At 45.7% G+C, this 23,588-nt stretch overlaps 1 protein-coding gene across 1 annotated transcript in view; it reads left to right on the forward strand.

The window, feature by feature from the left end:
• The first annotated feature begins 7,022 nt into the window (after positions 1–7,022).
• Positions 7,023–23,588, forward strand: part of LOC139752378 (beta-1,3-galactosyltransferase 4-like) — a 27,150-nt gene continuing 10,584 nt past the window's right edge. The window contains exon 1 of the mRNA XM_071668312.1: positions 7,023–7,207. The gene's annotated coding sequence lies outside the window, so the exon portion shown is untranslated. The remainder of the gene's footprint in view (positions 7,208–23,588) is intronic.

Raw genomic sequence — 23,588 nt, forward strand, 5'->3', positions numbered from 1 at the left:
TTGTCTGCTTCGTGAAGATTACGAGAAACGGAAATACCTGTGGCCGTCTAACGGGTCAAGACCAAGAACGTTATGAAAACAGTTTGGCAAACCAAGGGATTATATATGTGTTTTTAGTGGAGCTCTGGTGGAAAACAAAGGAATGAAATATTATTGAAAAACGAGGACAATAGAAGGTGGATGGAGGTTGAGAGCGTGACGGAAGTGAGGACAGAGCGTGGCGTGAATCACATTGATTAGGAAACAAGTTTTATTTTGTTGTATGGAGGACGAAGGAGGACTTCCCCGTGTGTGAGGGAGACTAACGGTGAGGAAGGTAACCAAGAAGGGAAGGACAGTAACGACGAGTAGGAGGGAAGGTGAACCAGGGTAGAGAAGAAGGGGAGAGATAAGGACGAGAAATATGAAGAACAGGAGCAAGAGGGATAGAAAAATGTTGCACAGGAAGACCAAATGAGACATACGTCTCCATGGGAGAAGTTCAGGCTATCCTTCAAGCAGATATGGGTGCGTTCCTTAAACTTTCAGGCTAACTTACCTCACCTTTTGCACTGACGAGGGTTCACCGAGGCGCAGTCTGGTCTCTCACGTTAAGTAAGACACTGGAACAGAAAAAGAATTCGACATGTATTCAGAATACATAACTTACACATGATCATAAACAACAGAATAGAATTTGACGACGTTGTTCATAGTTTTTCATGAATTATGGATATGATTACAGCCTTAAGCACGACGGCACGACCCTTGAACACGACGGAACGACCCTTGAACACGACGTTACGATCTTTGAACTCGACGGTACGATCCTTGAACACGACGGAACGACCCTTGACACGACGGAACGACCCTTGACACGACGGAACGACCCTTTAACACGACGGTACGATCCTTGAACACGACAGAACGACCCTTGAACACGACGGAACGACCCTTGAACACGACGGAACGACCCTTGAACACGACGGTACGATCCTTGAGCAGGACGCTGTGACTTTTGAAGACGACTGTACAACCTTCGACCACGACGGATCGGCCTATAAGTACGGCGTTCCGACCCCTAAGCCCGACAATATGACCCCTAAACATGACGTTATGACCACTGAGTACGACGTCATGAGTCACACTCATGGGTCGTACCGTCGTGTTCAAGGGTCGTAACGTCGTCTTCAGGAGTCGTATCTTTGTGCTCTGTGATCTGTGCTCGAGGCCACATGTACACAATACTGGCTCACACAAGACATTTCATGTGAGACGAAAGACTGAGACATACGTCTGGACTTCCGGATGTAACGAAAGGAGTGGGTCGTACGTGCTGAAGATTGGTAGTGAGTCGTATGTGCTGGGGATGGGGAGTGGGTCGTACGTGCTGGGGATGGGGAGTGAGTCGTAGGTGCCGGGAATGGGGAGTGAGTCGTATGTGCTGGGGATGGGGAGTGGGTCGTACGTGCTGGGGATGGGGATTGGGTCGTACATGCTGGGGATAGGGTAATGGGTCGGACGTGCTGGTGAGTGGGAGAAAGTACTAACGATTGTGATGGTAATCCTGGACACCAACAGAGGTAACAACGTACGACCCCATTCCCAACCAGGCGACCCCTGGCAGAACCCATTCTTCCCCCGACCCGCTGTGAATATAACACACGAGTTGAAATCAGTGGATGGCTCGGTAAAGAGGATCCTATGATGACCGGGGGACCAGCGCCTGAATCTATCAGCAGACAGGATGAAGGTCCCCTGACGCCCCACGACCACAATAGAGGTCGCACAGTCATCAGCTCTGGTAACACAATCATACGAGTCCGCATGATGAATATCGGTCACGCCTCTCATTAATTCCTGCTAATCATATGGTAAATGAAGTAATTACGTCAGCGGCAGGTGCTGGTGTGTATGAGGCAACAACACCGGATGGCACGATGGACACATCCGGGTCACCACAGGTCCATCCAGAGACACGACCTCGTGAGCCAATACCCAGCCTCACCGTGCGAGCTGTCCTGCTCCTGAGGCCTCTCCATCCACCCTCATCCTCACTGTCTTACGTGCACATGATCGTGGCAGGTGGAGCGAGGGCTTCCACGAGACGGTGGTCGTGGCAGGTGGAGCGAGGGCTTCCACTGGACGGTGGTACTGGCAGGTGTAGCGAGGGCTTACTCTGGCTGGTGTTAATCCCTTAAGAAAGGGTTAACGATACATATGTCAGATTTTCCCTCTTCAACTTGTCTCTTAATGTCCCTCATCTCAGCAAAGAATTCCTTTCGGCAAACAGGTCCAACTTCACGAGCGTGATCATATGGACAACTCCGCCAAAAGTTAAAAGGGTCGGATACAACTCTGAAAAGCTAAATCCTTACTTGACAGAGTCGAGTCGAAAGCGGCCCGTCATATCAACTCCTCCATGCTAACTTCAGTGCTTGACCTCCCCCCCCCCCCCTCGCCCTAACGCCGTAATTTTGGTTCACTTTCCCTCTTCCTATAGGTATCACTTTGGTTTTTGCTCCCGGGAGCTGACTGCTTGTGTGCCCCCACCACGAGCTAGACCACGCAATACTCGGCAAGCTGCTGCGTCACTGCGTCACTGTGTGGCCGTTGGGAATTCAAGGGTGGGTCGTTTTGATATCTGCTTCTTTCCCTACACGTCGAAGCTTTGGAATTCTCTACGTTCTCATGACTCTACCAGTAACCACGACCTGATGCATTTTGGGCAGAGTGGTAACCGGCTGTGGGTGTAGTGGCCTGTTCTTCCAGACCTTACTCCTAGATTTTGGTTCAGTGTATATCCATTTTTATATTCAAGGCAACATTTTTAGCCGTATTTGAGGATGGATATAAGTTGCCAACAATGTTTGTGGGCCGTTCAGCTGGCCTGGTCCTGGTATTGTATAATACTGTCTATTATCACACTTGTTAGTTCGTAGTGATCTGCCCTGTGTACACCTCGACTCCTGTGTAAGTATATTTACAGGCCCTCTATAAGACATAATGTAAAAAGGATCTACATTTTAGTCCACTTTTTCTGGAACTTTGTGTTGTACTAGAAGCGGTTCCGTGGTTCGTTCCATAAAAATCTTCCGCTCCCTGGACCTTCCATCTTGGTAACTCTGGGGCCAGAGCGTGAAGATCATTTATTTAAGAGAAGAAGAAGTGCAGGCGATAGAAAAGACCCCTTTAGGGACTTAGCTGTTTTCATCGGGGAAGTCGTTGCATCATCGACACTCGAGATGGAACGACCGGAACGGAGCCTATGCCTCACAAGACAAAGACAAGCAGAAAAATCAAAAGAAAGAAGTTTAGAGAGGAGAGCCACGTGCCACACCCTGTTGAATGCTTAGTTTTTATGAGACGGAAAATAAGGACCAGTAATAAAGACATGGAGAGTAAACACGTGCACATACACTAGCCTAGGAAATCCTAGAAACCTTACCTAACCTGACCTACTCTAGCCTAGGAAAACCTAAAAACCTACCTAACCTGAGCTACACTAGCCTAGGAATCCAAGAACCTAACCTAACCTGACCTACACTAGCCTAGGAAATCCTAGAAACCTACCTAATCTGACCTACACTAACTAGCCTAGTAATCCTAGAAACCTACCTAACCTGACCTTCACTAGCCTAGGAAATCCTAAAAACCTACCTAACCTGACATACACTAGCCTAGGAAGTCCTAGAAACCTACCTAACCTGACCTACACTAGCCTAGTAATCCTAGAAACCTACCTAACCTGACCTACATTAGCCTAGTAATCCTAGAAACCTAACCTAACCTGACCTACACTAGCCTAGGAAATCCTAGAAACTTTACCTAACCTGATCTAAACTAGCCTAAGAATCCTAGAAACTTACCTAACCTGACCTACCTAGCCTAGGAAATCCTAAAAAGAAAGTGAACGAACAAAACACGTTAGCGACGCCACCTAATTTAGACGGTTACAGAAATCCAACAGCAGGAAATATTTCGTGGCACCCTCGTCTAGGTGGGGATAACTTATATGTTTAATTCAACCGACAGATAACCGGAGAAATGTTTATCGAACCGACATGGACATGGACCCTGTGGTGCTACCCGGCTCTGTTTGCCATAGGTTATACCGCGACTGAAGGACACCTTCAGTGTGGCTGTACCACTGGGAATACCGTCTCGTCAAAGAACTTCACACTCTAAAGGAGTCTACATTTCCCTGTTACTGAAGGTAACGCATCCTTGGGCTGCAAGAGCCTTTTGAAAGGTTCAGGGTTTCACCAGGACTCTTTCATAGAAACTGGTCCTGAGGTAATTACAGATGATAAGAATGATGATGATAATAGAAGTAGTAGTAGTAGCAGTAATAACAATAATAATGATAATATTGATGATAATAATAATAATAATAATGATAATAATAATAATAATAATAATAATAATAATAATAATAATAATGATAATAACAATAATAATAATAATGATATTAATAATAATAATAATAATAATAATAATAATAATAATAATAATAAAGATGATAACGATAATAATCATAATGATAATACTGTAATAATAAAATGGTTGAATGTGGCTCTGTCACACACACACACATTTCCTTGACATGGATACAACTGTGGGCGTCATAAGATGATGTCTCGGAAATATTCCCCGGTATGTTCATGTGAAGCTCAAACCAAGAATGCGAAAGCGATGCACCGCAACACTGAAAGCGCATGCTCAGTGCCCAAATATAAACAAACATTTCTACGACTGTGTACCGAACAAAATTGAAGCAACTGAAAATATTCTCTGAGTTTTTTCCACGGTACTGAAATATATATAAATGAAAAAAAAATTGAAAGAACTACAGAAGAACGCTGCTGTCAAATTCCGACCTGGAAACAAGGAAAAGCAGTGGAAGAAAACATAAATCGAAATCTTTTTGCGCAACTTGTCGAAAAATTAGTCTTCTTTCATCTCTCGTTATAAATTTGTACGTCTCATGATGACAGCCACACCTTTTCTTCTATAGGAAAAGTCAATATATTTACTGATAAAGTTTCACAAGGAAATAAAGTCTATAGAAGTCAATAGATTTACTGATGAAGTTACGCAAGGAATATATATATATATATATATATATATATATATATATATATATATATATATATATATATATATATATATATATATATATATATATATTCATATATATATATATATATATATATATATATATATATATATATATATATATATATATATATATGAAAAATTTGACATCACCTGAGAAGATGACAAAGGAGAAAGGTACTAAAGCCCGAACCAAATCCACAATCTCTAATTCAGCACGTAATGGATCATACGAGTACTCTCTCTCTCTCTCTCTCTCTCTCTCTCTCTCTCTCTCTCTCTCTCTCTCTCTCTCTCTCTCTCTCTCTCTCTCTATCCTTCGCTCGCTGTGCGTGAAAGTTAAGTTGTTAGTGAAGCAGGCGTGGGATAGGGGTACCTCACAGCCACGCCACACTGGTCATAGCTGACTTGATTTTATGCTACTGGTGAATGTCGAACGCGTGGCGGCAGCTCGACGCTCACCTACAGCATAAAAGTAAGTTTAGTACGACCATTGCGGCGTGGCTATGAGGTCCTCCATTGCACGCCTGCCTCATTAGCAAGCTAACTTCCATGCAGAGAGAGAGAGAGAGAGAGAGAGAGAGAGAGAGAGAGAGAGAGAGAGAGAGAGAGAGAGAGAGAGTCATCCAGTGAATCTGGGACCACCTGAAGCCGCCAGATCAGGAGCTGCGGTGAGGTTTACAGCACAGGTTATCCAGCACTAGCGTCAGCCTACGACATAGCAGCTGTTTTCAGTGCTCTGGGGTTACAACATATAAAGGCCTTCACTACTGTGAGCCTTCCACAAAGCAGGACTGTGAGCGTACAATACAACCTTCAGTACTGTGAACCTACAATATACAATTCCAGTGTTGTAGGCCCACTACATAATAAGACCCCAGTGCTGTGAGCTTACAGTACAACAAGACCTCCACTAATGTGAGCCAACAGTACTGTGAGTTGACAAGAGATCAACTTCTCTAATCGGGAGAGCTGACGGACCAAGAACCTCTGTGACGGTGAGCCAGACACACACGAGCCTCCCAGACGTGTGAGGTCTGGTAGTGTCACAGCAACACACCACCGGGTACCTCAAGATGGCGTGTATCTACTGACATTCAAGTCTGTTGTTATGACGGCTGTTTTTCTGTTCTCTGAGACAACGGTACGACTGTTGAGCTAGACGTTACGACCCTTGGGTATGACGATATGCCATCTGACATGACCATTAAGGGTCTAGTCAAATACCATCCCATCATAGCAAAGGGTGGTATAGTAGTGCTTAAGGGTCGTTCGGTCGTGCCCAAGGGTCAGACAGTCGTCCTCAAGGGTCATCCAGTCATGGTCAAGGGTCTCACAGTCATGCTCAAGGGTCACTCAGTCATGCTCAAGGGTCACACACTCATGCTCAAGGGTCACTCAGTCATGCTCAAGGGTCACACAGTCATGCTCAAGGGTCACTCAGCCATGGTTAAGGGTCACTCAGTCATGGTCAAGGGTCACACAGTCATGCTCAAGAGTCACTCAGCCATGGTCAAGGGTCACTCAGTCATACAGTGCACTACAGACCACAAATAAATATCGAGGTTACATATACACGTTGCAGATCCTAGACGACCTGTTGATCGTCCTCCAGAGTGGCACAACTGTTGTAGATATGGGAAATAAACAAGAGCCACCTGGCTGGCACATGGTCAGGTTGTTGGTAATCAAACTACGACTTTATATCTCAATATCGAAGTTGAGAAAGACTTGGATGAATTCCCCTCCCGCCCTCACTTCCCCAGCCCTTCGTAAACAGTATTACTCCTTCTTAATCATGTTGACCACCTCCGTTACCGTAATTTTCCCTCCAGGATAAATAGTAACGAGGCACCAGACAACAGGCTGCTGTCATCCTTATCATCCTTTCGTTTCCAGAGGGACCCAGCCGAGCGGCGCCGCTTCTGGGTCGAGCGTTCTTGAACACAGTCACCCGGCGTCAGTGTGGCCACAGCGGCCGTTGGGTGAGGTTGGTAACGTTGCTTGACTCTACCCGGCCAGCACCTGGGTTTCCCACTCCAGCCTCGACCCTCACGAGGAGGACTTTCTTTGCAAGTTACGTCTTAAGAATTATTGAAACAATTTCAAGGTAAAGTGATTTTACTGCTATAGTGACTACCTAATTCACACACACACACACACACACACACACACAGATATGTCAACAAACACATGCTTTATAAATGTAGAAACACCACCAGGGAAAGTGAGGTCATCTGAAGGACGTCAGGTCAAGGTCAGGTAGAGGTTTTATCTATCTACTTATTAATCTATCTGATGATAGATACCTCAAGACCAATTTTTATGAAAGGATTCTAGTGATTTTCAGGACCTCTTTCTAAAGGCTCCTGCAGCTCAAGGCTGCGCTACTTCCAGTAGCGGGGAAATATTAGACTCCTTTTGACAAGACTGTGCCCCTAGTGATACCACCCTCGCCAACGGTGGCTTTTCGCTCGCGGTGTGACCTCGGGGAGGCGGAGTCCGGTTGTCAACCCAGGACCCCTTACTTGAAAGGATCCTAGGTGTCACTCCAGGATCTTTTTTTTTTTTTTTCTTCCCAGGGGGTTCCGCAGCTCCAAGGCTGCGCTACTTCCAGGACAGGGAAGTATGGACTCCTTAGGGATAAGAAGTTCTTCGATTAGAATACTTCCCACGTATTCCCTGCGTGTCGTAGAAGGCGACTAAAAGGGGAGGGAGCGGGGGGCTGGAAATCCTCCCCTCTCGTTTTTTTTTTTTTAATTTTCCAAAAGAAGGAACGGAGTGGGGCCAGGTGAGGATATTCCACAAAGGCCCAGTCCTCTGTTCTTAACGCTAACTCGCTAACGCGGGAAATGGCGAATAGTTTAAAAAAAAAAAAAAAAAAAAAAAATATATATATATATATATATATATATATATATATATATATATATATATATATATATATATATATATTCCTTTCTTTTTTATGTGGGGAATATAAGAAAAAGTTTATATGTTTGCAGTGAAGTGTTATAACCTACTGTGATCTTTACGCGATGAGGAATCAGTCGACAGCGGAGGATTTTTATGCCACTTGCTTCCCAAACAAGGGAGTTACCGTCACTGCCACTCATTACGTGAATAACCGCCTGGAAAATTGGTGAATGTTTGATAATTAATAGCAAGTGAAAGGGTTATGTAACCTGGAGAATTATGAGCGCTCCATTATGTGGCTCAGGTGGGTATGTCTCTCTGGGCCTCTGCCGCAGTGACATGTTATTCAACCACACGACACCAGGACACGAAGGTACCACCCTCAGGAAAGATGACCTGGTCTTTCACCTAACCCTCAAGGTTTAGGTCAATGGCCATCATACACAAGAGTCGTGCTCAAGTGTAGTTTCGTCGTGGTTATTGCTATTTCATACAACAGACGAATCCGTGAGCTGCATTTTCAGATTTATTATGGTATCATGCAGTGTTATCTTTCAGTAGAAATACGTAAAGAATGTTCCCACAAATGGCTTTTTCCTGGGTCTACTTTCGCAATGGATTTACTCATCCCATTTTGATGGTCGAAATATGAATGCTCAGCGAGCCAGCCAGCCCCACTCATAAGATCTCGACGAAGTCATTTTTTTGGGCGAGGACACTTTTATCTGTCGGTTGTCCACACGTATTACGGCTGACTGACAATTATGAAATAGTTTTAAAGTGGTGAGGAACCTTGCTCTAATCAACACCTCCTCTGACATCTCCCAGTGGTAACTAGGAGTCGGAGGTTGAAGCTTACTGACATCACCAGAGAATCAAAGCCATCCTGCTACTGTCAGGGGACATCAGGCACTCTGATGTAACCAAGGAGCCCAGACCCATCCTGATGTCACCAGGGGAAGTGATCCAAGAGCTCTGATGTTGCGGGAGGACTTTGACTTCACAAGGGGACTCCACTTGGGTCGAGGTTACGAGAGAACTAACCCGCTCGGACCCTCACAAGAGGACGTAACAACCAACCCCAAAATCACAGGAGAAAAGATATATCTGATGGGAGGTGACCCAACCCAGTCTCGCGGCAAAACTCCTGACCTGCATGACAGTCTAGCCTAACCCAGTCTCCACTACCGTCCCTCGTGGGATTCCCATAACCCTGCAACCTGCTGGTGAATATTCCCATAACCCTGCAACTCTACACCTCGGCCAGAGTCCAAATCTTCCATATGTATAATTTAGTTATACCTTTTGACTGTATTATCTATTAGGCTGCTTTCCTGGTTTCCTTCCATTTACTGTGCCATTATAATCCTGAAAAACGCAGTTGGCGTAGGTTGGACCCTGATGGAGGTTGTTCTGGGACGCCGCGCATTCGTAAAAGAATTACCACACGACATTCACTGTGTGAAGTATCACACGAAAGCTCTCGAGCGATAGAGCTCTCAATTACATTTATATTTGTTATCATCTAATGTAATGACTGTACTCGGGAGATGCTTCGCTTGAGAGCGCTCGTGAGATAGTTCGCGGGATGATTGTCATGTGGAAAATTATTGCAAACTTGGAACCTGTGGCTCACAGCCAACGATCAGCCGTAACGTTTTCCACGAAAATTTTTACTTGTTCGCTGACAAGTTTTCATTCAAGGATTCGCCATGACTAGAGATACGCTGAAGTTAAAATTACTGACCTTTATTCATCTGCCGTGAATAAGTTACTGAATAAATGTTCGAAAAGGTGAACTGTGCTTCACATAATGCCAGGCTTCTAGGTATGGCTGGGAGCGAACGCTAACGGTGACGGACGATCCAGTCTCACTTCTTACTGTAGCTCAGTATGTGAACATGGATAGATAGGAAACGATGTGATTACTGTGGTGAAAGCTATTCACTGTGGCTTATTGTACTTACAATCAAGATTATGTACTGACGACGTATCAGGCTTTATGCTTGTAAGGCTTTTCCTTATTAGATATTTAGCTTTTACAGCTATTATTATCATTATTATTATTATTATTATTATTATTATTATTATTATTATTATTATTATTACCTGTCCCTCCAGGACATGATTATAAATACGGATAGTCAAAGGCAATTTGTGTTCAATGTTCAACGAAAGAATTCAAAATCTCAATTGCATTTTGACTGATTGAAAAACATAAAATTAATCAGTATGTAAGCCGCTCTGATGAGAAACTGTACAGTAAGGTATGAAATGAATAGTAAATAAGTTAATATCAAGAGCTGAACGAATGGCATTAGTGATTCAAGTGGTATTAGTAGTAGAAATAGCAGTAGTAGTAGTAGCAACAGTTGTAATAGTCGTAGCAATAGTAGTATTTGTAGTGGTAGTAGCAGTAATAGTAGCACCGGCCACCAACCTTATATAAACTGTTCATATATGACTTGCTGATCAAGGACGTTGAAACACTAAAATTTTTGGCGGACCTGATATTGGACTGGCATAAATCAGAGTAAAACAGTTTGTGATTAGATGAGTAAAAATAGTAATAAAATGAAGTGGACTAAGGTGTGTGTGTGTATATATATATATATATATATATATATATATATATATATATATATATATATATATATATATATATATATATTTCTTCACCCGTTATTCTGTTGCATCGAATCACACTAAAATTCATGTTTTATGTTTTGATCAATATGTTCAAAGATAGTCATCCACATCTAACTTTTTCCTCTTCCTTAAGCCTCTGATAGTCTCATTCTTAGGCAAGACATGAAAGATGTTTTAAAGGACCAGTTATCACCCACCATACCCATTATTTCGCACCCTCTTGATTACTGTTCTAACACATTGGTCATGTTTATCACCTTCCAATCTTTCGTACGATAGCTGCACAAATCTGCCTCCTGTTGGGGTATCTCACCACACTCAAGTTCGTTCTTTAATCACCATATTTCTTCCTCCAAGCGCCCCTCGAGAAGCTACAACCTAACCAGCGACGAACGGACTCACCCCAACTTTTTCGTTTTTCCTTGGGAAGATTACTGTCTTTTCGGGCGATGTTTCTCTCTTTCAGACGTACAACAGGAGGTTTTCTTGATGGAAATGAGGTATATCACCCCTTCTCTTTTACGACTATATTTTCTTCCTATCCTCGCTTCAGTCACTCCCATTCTGTGGCTATTTGAGCATGAGAAAGTGTTGTATATCACGTATAAAAACTGTCTAGTCTTCCATGAACATTCCATTTTCATCTTCCCTATAATGGTACGAACCTTGTCCTGATCCTTAGTGGTATGTGACAGGTCAGGTCAGTGGGCTTAGAAGTCATACCGTCGTGCCCGAGAGAGAAGTGGCGACCAAAGATTCAAATCCCACTGCATGTCGCTGTACCAACTGGTAACATACGATGCGCGCCCTTCCAGCAAGCGGTTACGTCACGGCTCGAACTCACCCTTGCTGACTGTAAACACAATCACGATAATCCCCGAGGCCGCGTTGACAGACACTTTAGACTGCTCCAGTTTTCACGGTCCCGTTGTTATGGGTGTGATGTTTGTTGTGAGTCTGTATCGTCGGGTAGAACATTTCTATCGTTCTGCAGGTTGGCGGCGTACGTTTCTCTCATTAGCAGTGCGAGGAAGATGCTTGCGGTTCTTTCTACATGCGGGTGAGGGGTCGGTGGAGTGTGGTGGTGACCGTCTGGAAAATGCTCTCGGTACACCGTTACTACTGGCATTAACACCGTCACTACAGGTGTCAGATGGTAAGGAGACGTGTGCTAGTTTCCTCGTGGTGATAGTAGCGTTGAAATGTTTAGTAGTTTGCTTGTGTTGGTCGAGAAAAGTCCGTTGCTTGTTGAGCTGATGTTTTACCGGTGCAGGTGATGGTTTACAAACGTTTGCTCCATAATAGATGCCGGATACTCTGTAAATGTTTGCTGGTCTCCTGGAAGCATTTGTTGTTTTATCCGTGAAGTTGATAATTTCGCAAAAGTCTTTTTCTTCCTTTTTGGTGATTGTCTGAGCAGAACGATGAACAAGTGATCCCAGGTGTCATGTTTTAGTTCTCTGTAATATGATGTTTCTTTATTTTAAAACTACTTCATCAGGTAAGAGGCTTGTGGCACTAAAGTCCTTGTAACACAGATGGTCCAAGACAGTTTGTTTATTTACCTCTGGTGGTCATAGGCTTGAAATCATTTGTGGGTTTGTTTGTGCTGCTGTTTTATTGAATTATTTTAAAAGTTAGTAACCCAGATTTTGAGCTGTGTGTTACAGAGAAACGATCTCTTTTATCCAGTACAGATTAGGCTGTGTTCACGAGTAACTTAAACACTGGCATCCTCCCTTCCCCCTCACATTTAGGATCAATATTCAAGGCCTTCCAACCTGTGCCATGACGTAATCACTGGTTGTTAACTATCTTGTTGTTAATCTGGAAACGTTTTCTTGTAGTAACGGCGTGGAAACGTCTGATAGTATTAGTATGGAAGCAATTGTTGCCTTCCTTATCATCATGATGGTCAGGAAACACGTGATGTTGTACATGGTCTGGTCTGGTGGTTTACTTGTAATGATGAGGGTGTGGAAACCTTGGCAGACATACTGAAAATCTGTATTACGACATCATTGGGGAGGACCAGTGCAAGGAATTTCGTTACTACACCAAAGGAAGAGTCTGAATACTTTCCTGTGTTGACAATCTACAGATAATCCTACCCTCACAACCTGATGACCAGCAAGGTTCACACTACCTGACCTGAAGTGACCACATCAGTAACACCTGTCTTTATATCATAAATCCTCCGAGCATCAACATTTCTGACACCATCAATTCGAAACACGATTACAAGCTTCCTGGTAGAGGCAGGTATTGGGACACTTGACTCTCGTTTCTTCCCTCTTTACCACCACCTGTCTTTCTCAAGGGGCGTCTGGGGCTTTGGGAATCAGGAGAGTTCCTTGATCATTGTTACTGAGGCTGCCAGAGGAAGTCTGACGCTCCGGCTAGGGGAATAATGTCACGGGGAACGGTCCAGTCCGGCGGCTGCGAGGCCCCACCGACCAGACCAGTCGGGTCACCTGCAGGTGGGAGGAAGACGTGACACTAATGTGGAGAGAGAGAGAGAGAGAGAGAGAGAGAGAGAGAGAGAGAGAGAGAGAGAGAGAGAGAGAGAGAGTATGGCTTGAGGTTTCGACTACATCTTACGTTACATATCAACAGGTGCATCAGGATTCTCTATAATGAGGCTAATGCGATTTGAGGAAGAATTCAACTGAATGACGATGAAGCCAAAGACACTCAAACAAATCTCGATTTATGAAACGACATCCTGTGTGGTGGGTGGGTCAGGGTCGCTCTTACACAGGGAGAGGATCTCTCCCACGAACCCTCACTGACACGTACTTAGATACACAGACCTTAATTCAAGCGAGGTGGTCTGGCATGAACACTACTGATAGATGCAGCCACTTGTAAAGCAGAAGAAAAGGATAGCAAAGCGAAGGCTCTCTCTCCACCCTCCGGCAATACACCGGACGGGAGACTGGTGTAAACAATACCTCACAGGATCAATATGCTCACAGGAATTTTTTTATAGGAAAGTCAGAAGGTGTAACGGACGTAAATATATCATGCATCTCATCACCCAAGACTGGCATCCCTTCACTTTTTGTTATAAAATCAAAAGTAAGGATAAACTTTGAGCTCTAGCGTCGCGATAAACCACGTCTACATTACTCCTGATGTACAAGGATGGTTCAGTGATTCCTTTTCGTACCTGCGACACGGGTTAATTAATGTCGGTAAGTTACCGCAGCATGACCAGGTAGCATGATGTACCACAGTGTTATGGTGACAGATGAAAAGAATTACTCATTACCAGGAGAGGTGAAGATACCCAAGTGTTACTCTGAACAACACGTCCTGGAAAGTTATTCTTCGCGAAAGTAATGTTGTTGGTAAAGAAGGATGTCGTGCCATCCAGATGAACACAGTGGCCGTTACGTTTCAGTCTCGTTAGTGGACCGTAAAGAAATTCTTATGACCGACGTTGTTGAAACTTTAAGGATTTCAAAACATCCAATTAACAACAGATTCAGTTCTCGCTTTCTGTTCTTATATGGTTTGTGACGTGAGGAAAATATCAATTTAGTCGCTCTTTGTTGTACTGCTTCCAGATTCCTATATGACAAGTAATCCTCAAAGGAAGCCTCGTGCTGATACATCAAATGAACGTAGGGGACTTTGTCGAATGCTTTTTGGAGGTCCAGAAATATAATATCTGTCGCACAAGTCGTGTCGTGATAACTTAGAATTCATGTAGATTTGTAAGGCATGATTTGTGCCTTGTAAAACTCTGCTGTGTATTATTGATCGGGCTGTGTTGTTCATTATAAGCGACGATTTTGTCTAATAATCAGCTTCAAAAGTTTACATTTAATTGATTTGAGGCTAATTGGTCGGTCATTGCCAGGCATTTCACAGCTTCCTTTTGTGTATATAGGAGTGACATCTGCCAGTCTCCAGTCGTGCGGGACTATTACATTCTGGAGAGATTTATTGAAAATATAGGTGAGCGATCCGGCAATTTCATGTTTGACGTTTATCATTACTCGTGGATAGAGACGATCAGGACCTGGGTTACTATCAGTCCTCAATTTATCTTCCTGTTAACTGGCAAGGTTGATTCTGGTAACTTGTGAGTGCTATTTATCATTGTCAAAATTCGTGTTGATACTTTCTAGCGTAAAATTATCAGAACTGCAAAACTGTTTCAGGGTTGTTGCTCTGCCTTTACCATCCACAATGGGTTCCCCATCTTCGTTCACTAAGGGTCATATCCCATGAATATGTCTGTAAAATTTGATAAGATGACGAGTGCGCTATCCTGCGATCCTGACCCCTGGCTTACAGTGATCGCATAATGTTGGGAGAAAACATTTCCTTCAAAACTGTCGTGCAGGATGGAAGGATCCCAGGGTATGTTGGGCTGGTCTGTACATTAACTCTTGAAATGTCAGGTCAAATGTCAGCCCATCACTCCCAAGGGTTGTATGGTCGTGCTCAAGGGTCGTAGGGTAATCCTCAAGGGTCGTAGGGTAATCCTCAAGGGTCGTAGGGTAATCCTCAAGGGTCGTTCTGTAATGCTCGAGGGTTAGCAACGGTAATACTCAAGGGTTATCTTGTACGGGTCAGAGGTAGCAACGGTTATGCTCAAGGGCCGTGTCGTCATGCCCATAGGGTTAAAAACCCAGACTGGATGATGCTCTACTTTCTCAGTGAGACCAAGTCAGCCGCCAACACCAGAAGCCGCTCTACTTTTTCCTGATTACCACTGGTCTAGCCGGACGACATCCACCACTCACCACCGTCCCCACCTCACCACCGTCTAAGGAAGGAAAGCTAACAACAACAGTGTAACAACGATGCCACAACTCTACATCCCTGGATGACATAATCACACTCGCACGCCGCATCTGGCCAATGTAATTAACATGTTAAGCAGCTCACAACTTAACTGACAGTGACCTCAAAATAATCTGGGCTGCTACTCAGGTAAGAAGCTCAAAGCGAGACGTCATCGAACTTAATGACAGAGGAAACCACTTTTCACAGCCAATCAACAATCGTGTTCCCGCCTCCTCTCGTCTCCCAGTCCAATCTGTAGATTTGAGCTGTACAGCTCAAGGAAGGCGTTCGTAACCTACCCTGGCCGCTCTTCATACACCCAAGTGTCCAGAGAAACTCAGTCAAGCATCAGCAACGTGAGAACGCAGACCAGCGCCTTGACCGTCACTCGTCATAATAACCTGTCTCAACCAGACCCTGAGGCCTCATATCTGTCAGCAGCCGCTCACCACGTCGCTCCTGCCTTTACACCTTTTCCAGCAGAAGTCTGAGGTCGCCTCATCTCCCGTGACCTCCTTCGGCAGGATTCACGTAGGAGATCGCCACCACCTACCTTGACAAGTAATGTAAACACCGGGATCGACAGCTCTCTCTAGCACACCACACACACGATAGTCGCATTGTGACTGGCGATCCCAACACATGCTCACACCTCCCTCCAACAGAAGCCGCGCGAAGGACTGGGAACCACACATCTAGAAAGCTTGCGTCACGTCATACGCCTGGACTAGTCCCAAGAAGACTCCTACCAAACCTGTCTTCAACATCTCACACCTCACCTTGACCTCACCTTCTTACCATGATGCTAAACCGCTCATGCCAGCTCATCACCACTGCGCTTACCCCAGTAGAGCACTGTGTTGCTTCTCATGTATCCTCTCTCAGTCCTCACAATCAGAAAAGGACTTTCAGTTGATTAAGCTAACGTCCATAAAGCCATACCTCATAAGGTTGTCTGCCAGTAAAGAACCTGACAACACCAGTAACATCAATACTAACAATATCTGATGTACAAGTAACAACAGAAAATGAAACTCAGTTCTGCCTCTCCGTTCGTCACGACCACATTCCCATGAGGGCCAGCCGCTAAACACATATGCTAATTATAGAGGAGTTTCACTGTTAATGTTGTTTACATCTGGTGTGGTCTGACGTCACGCTTGACGTAGAGCGATAGTGGTAGTGGTTACTGTTACCAGGTGGTTTAAGAGTGAGTACACCAGGTGTGTAGTGTGAAAGGGAATATATTTGTGTGCTGCAGGATACACTAGGTGTAGGGTACCTGGTGTGTACTGTGCTGCAGGATACACTAGGTGTAGGGTACCTGGTGTGTACAGTGCTGCAGGATACACTAGGTGTAGGGTACCTGGTGTGCACTGTGCTGCAGGATACACTAGGTGTAGGGTACCTGGTGTGTACTGTGCTGCAGGATACACTAGGTGTAGGGTCCCTGATGTGTACTGTGCTGCAGGATACGCTAGGTGTAGGGTCCCTGATGTGTACTGTGCTGCAGGATACACTAGGTGTAGGGTATCTGGTGTGTACAGTGCTGCAGGATACACTAGGTGTAGGGTACCTGGTGTGTACTGTGCTGCAGGATACACTAGGTGTAGGGTACCTGGTGTGTACTGTGCTGCTAGACCTTACCAGTGCTGGCTGGTGACGGTGTTGCCTGTCACAACACATCGCCAATCTCCTTCGACTTTTGCCATGTTTACCAGATCCACTCTTCTCTCTGGCTCTTGTTCATGGCTACTGAACTCCACTTCCCAGTCTACCTTGCCTTAGAAATTGTTGAAATTTGTGTTGTTTCCACGATTGTGTCTCCTCTGCTCTCTCTCTCTCTCTCTCTCTCTCTCTCTCTCTCTCTCTCTCTCTCTCTCTCTCTATATATATATATATATATATATATATATATATATATATATATATATATATATGTGTGTGTGTGTGTGTGTGTGTGTGTGTGTGTGTGTGTGTGTGTGTGTGGCTTAATTATCCACAAACCGATGCATCGACTTCGAAAGTTTCTATCACTATCACACAACAGGCATCAGATAAGCTCATATCTTGCCTGCCGTATGTTCAGGATACAACCCACAGACAACACCAGAAGATGAAGGTGATCCTCCATACCGATCATCATCTATTTCTTTCCATGTCTATCGAGTTGAAAGCCTTGGGCGATATCTTTAGCCTCTGGTGCAGCAGCAGTATACAGACGTGTTGCAACCTGGGTTCTTCTTTTTATATGGGAAACTTGCTTCATGTTGATAACGTTAACTGCGAGTTCCACTCATACGTTCAACGTCTTTTTGAACCTATTTGGGAAACCGTTAAGGCCAGAGGAACCGGAAAAACCGGTCACGTAAACCACCTGTTTGATCTCCGTTCCTGCATGATGTGTAACGCTGAGTATCGTTACCACCAGCGTGACAGGTGGGAGTCACACGCTTACGAGCCGTTCGTTCCTCACGAAATGTTATCCCTATTCTGACACGCCATAATATCAATATCAATATATCTTTTAAGATATATGAAAGATTCCTTTAGCAGCGAACGATAAAAGAGAAACTTCATTTTTCAGTTAACTATGTAGCTTGGGTTAAGACAATGTTACACACAGTAAAATACACCGATTAGAAATATGATTTACTTCCCGTCATGGCAGCTAAACTACCCCAAGATGACGTGACCTCTCATTATAGATCATCTTCATGCTCGTTTCACTGCAGTTTGATGCCTATTAAAAGAGACATAAGAGTAAATGAGCATGGTTGGCCAGGGTGTTCACCAGTATGGTTGGTCATGGTGTTCACCAGTATGGTTGGCGTGGTTGGCCAGGGTGTTCACCAGTACGGTTGTCGTGGTTGGCCAGATTGTTCACCAGTATGGTTGGCGTTGTTGTCCAGGGTGTTCACCAGTATGGTTGGCGTGGTTAGCCAGGGTGTTCAGTATGGTTGGCGTGGTTGGCCAGGGTGTTCACCATTACGGTTGTCGTGGTTGGCCCGGGTGTTCACCAGTATGGTTGGCGTTGTTGTCCAGAGTGTTCACCAGTATGGTTGGCGTGGTTAGCCAGGGTGTTCAGTATGGTTGGCGTGGTTAGCCAGGGTGTTCACCAGTATGGTTGGCGTGGTTGTCCAGGGTGTTCACCAGTATGGTTGGCGTTGTTGTCCAGGGTGTTCACCAGTATGGTTGGCGTGGTTAGCCAGGGTGTTCACCAGTATGGTTGGCGTGGTTAGCCAGGGTGTTCACCAGTACGGTTGTCGTGGTTGGCCAGGGTGTTCACCGTATGGTTGGGTGGTTAGCCAGGGTGTTCACCAGTATGGTTGGCGTGGTTGGCCAGGGTGTTCACCATATGGTTGGCGTGGTTGGCCAGGGTGTTCACCAGTATGGTTGGCGTGGTTGGCCAGGGTGTTCACCAGTATGGTTGGCGTGGTTAGCCAGGGTGTTCACCAGTATGGTTGGCGTGGTTGGCCAGGGTGTTCACCAGTATGGTTGGCGTGGTTGGCCAGGGTGTTCACCAGTATGGTTGGCGTGGTTGGCCAGGGTGTTCACCAGTATGGTTGGCGTGGTTGGCCAGGGTGTTCACCAGTACGGTTGGCGTGGTTGGCCAGGGTGTTCACCTACAACGGTTCCTCACCCACCCACTGTCTCCACCACCTCCTGGTGGACGGACCAACCCACTGAATCCATCACCCGTGTCATGTGGAATGATTTTCCCAGTGGGGTCCGCAGTGGGCCCGTATTCCGGAAGGCCAACAGCGTCTGCGGTAATTCTACGTTTCCGCCACTGTTAAGCGTAACGCCTCTAACCGTTACCAGAGAAATGAATATTCTGCCATAAGGGCTGAGTGTGTGGAGGACTGGGGGAGGAGGAGAGGTGGCGTGCGTGGAGGAGAGGCGTGGGTGGTGGTGTGTGGTGAGGGAGAGCGTGGAGGTGAAAGGAGAACACAAAGAAGTACATGGGACGAACAGATGATGAGAAACCCGATGGTCCATGACGAGGATGTCTGCTGGACAGTAATGTTTACCTCGACTTCCTAACTTGCTGTAGCCAGAAGGCTGTGGCACATCCCCGTCCACCTCGCCCTCGGGCTCAACAAACGTCGGGGAGATGATAACTAAGACGGGCCGCCTTGAGGACGTGAACAGTACTTCGCCATGAATATTGTAAAGCAAGTGTGAGAGGGAAAAGTGCCGTACACTGATACGGTGAGGAGGTTCAGAACTGGAGCGAGAAGAGGTTCAGTTATACGTTCACTGAAAGATGAGATACATGATTTTTCCCTTCTGAACACGTTTATGACTGGTATCTCTGAAGGATCTGTTCAGCCATGATTTAAAAGCACTTATGCTAGCATTTGATTGCTTAACATCTGGTGGTAGGTACTTCAGTCCTCCCATCTGTTTGATCTTCACTATAATTTCATGGTATACTTCGTGGTCTGACATCAGTGGTCAACATGCTGTCACTTCGGAGTCGATGCTTCTCTCTCTATATTTTTTTTTTCATAATTTCAGTTATCTCAGTATTTCTCAAAAAAGGTTCATTCGTGAGCGACGGATTTACTATTCCTGTTCTTCACGTTCGTTCATTCCGGTTTTTCTTCGTGTTCTAATTACGTTTGGTGACCAGAAGTATTAACCATATGCATGACGACGTGTGGTGACTTGGACTATAGTGATGAGCAGATGTTGTGTGACCTTCTCTATACAGCAGTTGAGCGCTGCTGTTCTCCGAATTTCAGGTCATGACCAATTATATTAATCACTCCGAGGTCTTTCCTATATCTGCACCTCAGTTGATGGCTGGCCGAACACTCTACGTTAATATTTGATATTTTTCCCGCCAGGAATTATCATCTTCCACTTGTCTACACTGAAGTCGATTTGCCGAGTCACTGACCCACTGCGTCGGTGGGGGGAGGTGACTGGTGGAGGGAGTGGGTGGCGGAGGGAGAGGGTGGTGGAGGGAGTGGGTGGTGGAGGGAGAGGGTGGTGGAGGGAGTGGGTGGTGGAGGGTCTGCCAGTTTCTCAGAAGTCATTGTTATGTTTCTCGAGGATCCAGTATGTAAGTAGCGTGTTACCTGTGGCGCCTGCTACTGAACCGAGGTTGAACGTTCCCACTGTGGAAACCCACTAGGCACCCACTGTGATAACCCAGTAGCCTCCCACTGTGAAAGGCCACGGTAATGAAGGCTCTGGTCAACGGGGTTGGAGCCATTTGTTTCTGGGTCTGGCGCTAATTTTTCTTCCTTATTTGTTATCTGAGACGTCACGGGCAGCTGAGGCCCTAATGAACGCCGGCCTATTTTTTTTTTTTTTTTTTTCCAAAAGAAGGAACAGAGAATTGGGCCAGGTGAGGGTATTCCCTCAAAGGCCCAGTCCTCTGTTCTTAACGCTACCTCGCTAATGCGGGAAATGGCGAATAGTTTGAAAAAAAAAAAAAAAAAAAAAAAATATATATATATATATATATATATATATATATATATATATATATATATATATATATATATATATATATATACCATAGCATGAACCAGGTACCCATTTGATCGAAAATCCCATAAGGTTGGATGAACAGCTGGATTGACTGTGGACCGATTGCCAAGACCAGGATTCCAACCTATGCGCTCCATCCTGAGCGGCCCATGAATGCGTCACGGTCAGGAACGTTAATCGCTGCACCACAGGAGTCCATGGAGCACTATATAGTTCCAGCAATGGCGACTGAATTAGAGATCATTTACTTCCAGTTTTTACTGTTCCAGTTTGTTAAACCTGGAGGAGAGTGGACGCGTCCGCACCAGCAGGCAGGACCCCCGCCAGCCAACACCGCCGTCCGTGTTCACTAGGTCTCGGCCAGTGGGACACGCGCGTACACACGAATGGACGCCTGAGCTGTTGGGCCAAGTGGAACGCCTGAGTTGTTGGCCAAACTCGTTTTCTGTAATTAGTGGTCATGTTTCCCTCCACAGGGGAAGAAACAAACTGATCTTTTTGATTTTTCTTTCACCTCCAACCTGTAGAAGAGCGGGGTCACCGCCGCTGCTTGCCCGGACCGGTCGATGCAAGGACCAGTGTGAGGTGCGGTCTGGGGCGACCCCCGCCATGCCAGACCTATCTCAGCCCTCACGATGATCGTATAGGGTGCCAGAGCGTGTGTGAGGTATAAACTCCTCGAGCATAGGGGTACGATCTTTGAGGACGACGGTAGAGGCCCTTGGGCATAACGGCCTGGCCCATGACCTGACCTTTAAGCGTCGCGTCGAAGGCCATGCCGTCAGACGCAAGCGTCGCTCCATTGGCATCACGGATCGTACCACAGTGCTCATGGGGAGTTAAAACAAAGTTCTGCACCGAAGCTGCATATACAGGAGTGTGTGGATGTGACCGCTGCAGTTCCTGCCTCTGGTGCACTGAAATCCTTGGCGGCTGCCGTCCGTATCCCAGGGACGTTGGCAGGAGTGTCCCATGGTGGGGTGGGATAAGGAATTACTGGCTCGTGGGCTACCCAGTCTGATGGCTGGGAGTATGTTAACACTGAGGAGTGTGGGAACATGACTCCTATGGATAGATTACCACTGGGAAAACGAGACCTGAGGGACGAGGTTACCTACTGCAGGATGATAACAGTATCCTAAAATCCTACTGTATATACGGGGACACACGACAGTGACGTAGACGTTGGGTTAAGATGAATGACGAGGATAAACGAAGATAAGGAAGTTTGTATCGAAGGATCTGATCTGCATGGATGGGGAATACGTCTATAAAGCGATGATATATATATATGGGACGGTGTTACCGGACTCTGTCAGTGAAAGTTACTTTCGGCGAGGCTGTATCATCGCCTGATGACGAGAGGAACTCACTCCAACGGAGTCCATCATTTCCCTGCTACTGCTACTGACACTTTGCATGTCAGGAGGAGGAAGAGAGTTGGAGGAGGCACTGTAGGGCTTAGGTCCACTGCAGTCTTTCCTCGTGTGGTGAGGACCCCCTCACTACACGACATGAGGGTGATGGTGCGGTGAGGACCCCCCCTCACAACACCACGTGAGGGTGATGATATATAACCAAAAAGGAGCTATAGCCTCGCCCGAACCCCTTAATCACAGTTCTAGTCTAGTGTAGCCTCGCCCGAGGAACACCAGGATGTAGCAGGGTACAGGGAGTCTGGTCGTGTGACTGACTCACAGTACGCAGGTCCCGACTCTCTCACAGGTTAATGAGGTGTACTCAGTCGCATTGTGTGGGAACCAGATATGGCCATGGAGTGTGCCGCGGGATATAGTCATGGTACGTGGCGTGGGATATGGCCATGGCATGAAGCGTGGGACATGGCCATGGTATATGGCGTGGGATATTGCCATGGGATGCAAGCGGCAGCATTCTGTATAGTACTGCCCAGTATCCAGTACAGTAGTGTCCGGTATCCAGTTCCAGTACTGTCCAGTATCCAGGTCCAGTACTGTCCAGTATCCAGTTCCAGTACTGTCCAGTATCCAGTTCCAGTACTGTCCAGTATCCAGTTCCAGTACTGTCCAGTATCCAGTTCCAGCACTGTCCAGTATCCAGTTCCAGTACTGTCCAGTATCCAATGCAGTACTGTCCAGTATCCAGGTCCAGTACTGTCCAGTATCCAGTTCCAATACTGTCCAGTATCCAGGTCCAGTACTGTCCAGTATCCAGTTCCAATACTGTCCAGTATCCAGGTCCAGTACTGTCCAGTATTCAGTTCCAGTACTGTCCAGTATCCAGTTCCAGTACTGTCCAGTATCCAATGCAGTACTGTCCAGTATCCAGTTCCAGTACTGTCCAGTATCCAATGCAGTACACGTGGATCACAACTGAATAAATAGAGGCCTATCCCAGGTGGCAGCCTCCCGTTGCTCCCCAGTGGACAATGTCCAGTGCAACGAAAACGACACCACGGCTCCTTCTTGAAGACAGGACGACCCATGAGGTATGATGGCCTTGCTTTGGATCCAAACCGCGAGGGTTAGGTCAAAGGTCAGATCATACTCAAGGGTTGCATCGTCGTGTTTTTAACATGACCTTATGTCTTATACTGTTAACAAATAATTGTCATTGTAGACTATATATATATATAT

The sequence above is a fragment of the Panulirus ornatus genome, chromosome 1 (assembly GCF_036320965.1).
Source record: "Panulirus ornatus isolate Po-2019 chromosome 1, ASM3632096v1, whole genome shotgun sequence".
In the NCBI taxonomy this organism is placed as follows: Eukaryota; Metazoa; Arthropoda; class Malacostraca; order Decapoda; family Palinuridae; genus Panulirus; species Panulirus ornatus.